This window comes from Adiantum capillus-veneris, chromosome 5 (genome assembly GCF_014529385.1).
Source record: "Adiantum capillus-veneris isolate H3 chromosome 5, ASM1452938v2, whole genome shotgun sequence".
Taxonomy (NCBI): Eukaryota; Viridiplantae; Streptophyta; class Polypodiopsida; order Polypodiales; family Pteridaceae; genus Adiantum; species Adiantum capillus-veneris.
This window is the reverse complement of record NC_140935.1, coordinates 56,601,443-56,604,885: the sequence shown is the minus strand read 5'-3', so window position 1 is coordinate 56,604,885 and position 3,443 is coordinate 56,601,443. Positions and strand designations below refer to the sequence as shown.

The 3,443-nt window shown below is 36.1% G+C and overlaps 1 pseudogene; it reads right to left on the bottom strand.

Annotated features, from left to right (window-relative positions):
• Positions 1–609: 609 nt before the first annotated feature.
• LOC147457356 (uncharacterized) lies at positions 610–2,795 on the bottom strand (annotated as a pseudogene).
• Between the last annotated feature and the right edge of the window lie 648 nt (positions 2,796–3,443).

The window sequence follows — 3,443 nt, the reverse complement described above, 5'->3', positions numbered from 1 at the left end:
TGCCACATCTCTTATTATGGCATCATATTTGGTTTTTCATCTCTAGAACAAAGTAAACTCGGGTAACCGAGTTTACTTTTTTCCACTGTCTTACCCAAGCTTAGTGTGCACCCTTGGAAGATACTTTGTGTACATTTGGAAGTAAATTAGAAGGAAAAAAAAGGGATAGTTGTGACATATCTTGTCCATTTCACTACCTTGTAAGTACATCTCAACTTTGTGCAAATTGGCTTTTATTCCAAAGAACATACTCAACCATCACTGCAAAAAACATGGCATAAAAACTCTATTCCCCTAAGTTGGAAATTCTCAAGACCATTTAAAATTAAATTGATACACCAATGCAAGAAATGTGGCATAAAAACTCTATTGGAATACCTTATCAATACAACTTAAATCCCTTTCAAATACTCATTGGCTCTCATTGAAAAGAACTTTTACAAAAGGCTCCATTTGAAAATCGCAAGGCATTGGGAAAAACAAAAGTTTTCATTTGTTCTCAAAAATTTTCCATTACAAAATTGCCAATGCCAAAAATCATGATCGCCATAAGAGAGTAAAATGGATTGCCATAAAAGGTGACATGCCATGGCCCATAATATAAAGTCCCTAATGATCAACCAAGAGCTTTTGGGTCCAACTATGAAAGATTTTCTTTGTCTTCTCCACATCCTCATGCTTGAACATTTTTTTCAATAGCTACAAAAAAACAACTAATTTTAGCATACACAAGTTAAACATATGAAACACACAATAACTACATAATTTTTTGATTGAAAAAAAGCACAAAAACATACCCATTGCCTTGACCTTTTGTGTTGTAAACCTCTCATGATGAGAAATTTCATAATTGTCATGAAATAATAGCCACAATCAAACCCATTTGGCTGCATAGGTGTCTATTACAAAAAGCATCAATTAAGAAAAATCTCATCCAAGGAACAATGGCAGTTACAGTAAACCTACAAGAGTACTCATCAAACCTCTATTGAGTCAATGTGACAATACTGTCGAGGTTTCAAAAGCTCCTCTTTAATAACCTCATGTGAGCAGTAGTTGGAGAAATGTGGGAGTGCCCTAAGAAAACCACGCTCGTTTCACGTAAGTACTTATTAATAATTATGGATATATTCATACAACAAATAAATTTTGACTAGTATCTCTCTATGTGTGGCAAGTAGTCAATTATCGAGCACATGGATAAGAGTCGAAAAACAAGAGTGAACTTTGCCCAAATGGCAACTGAGACAAGCGGCGAATATGGCCATTATAAAATACCATGAGAGTCCAATGTGATCTAAAATGACACAAATTCTATTATTAATTAAACTTTAAGACGAACTCCAGCGATCTTAGGGGAGATAAATTTCCTCATACCTACTGATAATTGGAAAGAATGTAAATGTTTGGGTTGCTAAGTCCCTTTCCAAAGAAATTCTCCACAGCAAGTTGACTTGTATTTGTGAGCATATATGAAAACCACGAACTATCCACGAACCAAACATGCTCAATAGTGTCACTAGACAAAATGTGCTCCATCCATCTACAATCCATGTGTGGTTTATTACTTATTAGCACTCAATCAATCAAAAAACCAATAACTAATGAAGAAAATAATAGACTTACAAGGAAAACATATGCATTGACTGAGTATTGGCTTCATTGGATACGATATCATTGATGAGGTTTGTATCGCAATCCACTGCTATGCCATAACGTTTTGATCTCAAATGGAAGACCATGCCACTATAACGACCACAATCCCATAGCAAAATACATCATTCCAATCAGTAATTGTGCATGCAACAAAAGACAAAGCTAAAGGTCAAGGAGAGAGGAGTCACCTTTCCAACTTGGAAGCCTTAGATGATGTAGGTGGACTTTTCCAATCAAAAACACCTTGAGAAATGGTGCCATAGATATCTCTAGTCCCACTACTCCCCATAGGGGAGTTTATCTCTATAGGTGTAGTAGGAGTTTCTGGATTAACATACAATTTTTTCTACGAGGAAGAATATAGAGAACATAACAAACGTAGAACCATAAGTGAAAGAACTAATGAAAATCAATTTTTCATCTTACTTTGATATAAATCCCTACCTGTCGTGTACCAACAATCAAAGAAAGTGAGTTTGAAATTGATCTTCTACAAGACTTTCACGGAGCCATGGGTGATTGTGTATTCTCAACTCCAAGTGACATCTATATCAATAAAATTAACACTAAATGTTTTAATACATTGTATTGGAAAACAATACAATGTGGATATTCGGAGTTGGATGAGGTGAGTGGTTTACAGAAGTGGGCTCCCCATGGTTTTACTCGAGGATATTATCCTCTTGTGCCTTCTCATCACTCTCATTAGCTTGCTCCTCCATCTCCTTCTTTTGTTTTTTTTTCTTTCTCTATTGTTGATGTATAGTCAAAAGATTTGATAGTTACGTTTCACTCAATGATTGGCTTACACTATGTATTAAAAAAACAAATGCATTGAGTAGCTACATGCCACATCATTGTAGCCCATTTTGATACGTCGTTCAATCATCTACACACGATGTGGCATCCCATTCTCCCATTGCTCCATCTTTTCTTTCACATATCAATCTAACCATTCATCATATGTTTCATCGCTTTTCTTTTGACGTGGTCGATGTTGTCGACGTTCCCATATGATCGCGGCCCTCTTCTACATCTAGTAGATGCTTGTTTCTAGCATTCTTAATCTTGAACTCTAAGTTAGTGAAGTGCTTCTTGGTTTGCCGGATTGCTCTAAAAGATGTAGGCTTTTGAACCATCTCTCCCTCCTTAGGTCAACCACATGGTAGCTTTGAAATGGTGATGAAAATTTGATGACAACTCTCTAAATGGCGCATCATATCGATCCTTTTTTGAAAAGCTCTATTCTTATTGGGACAATCTTTGGATGCGCGACAATATCGCACTTTAGTGTTGTCACGTTCTCTAGTCTTTTCAATGTAAAAAGCCCCATTCTAAAGACACAAAATTCTAAATGTAATTGATTATATACTTGATTTTACCGCGTGTTAATGCATCTTACACTCCACAATATTGCTTCACTTTAATCACAAACAAAATAAAACGTATTCAAAACCTTCAATGATGCGAAAAAGCTCACAATAGAGTACCAACCTCAATTTAGAGTAACACTTTGCCCACTTGGAACCTTGTGTTGATTTTGCTTCTTTGCCCAAACTCCACCTCCAAAACTGAATCTTTCACCCGATTTGACGATGTTTTAGTGGAGATATGTAGGGTCGCTGCTCTTTAATGTGCTTCCATCTGAAAGAACATTAATGTGTTGATTGCTCACGCGAAGAGCCGGATGCCCGAATTCACACTCTATAATTTAGTATTCTTAAATCTATAATGCTTGCACATCATTAGAGATAAGGAAAGAGGCAGTTGAAGCTTAATATTCAAGC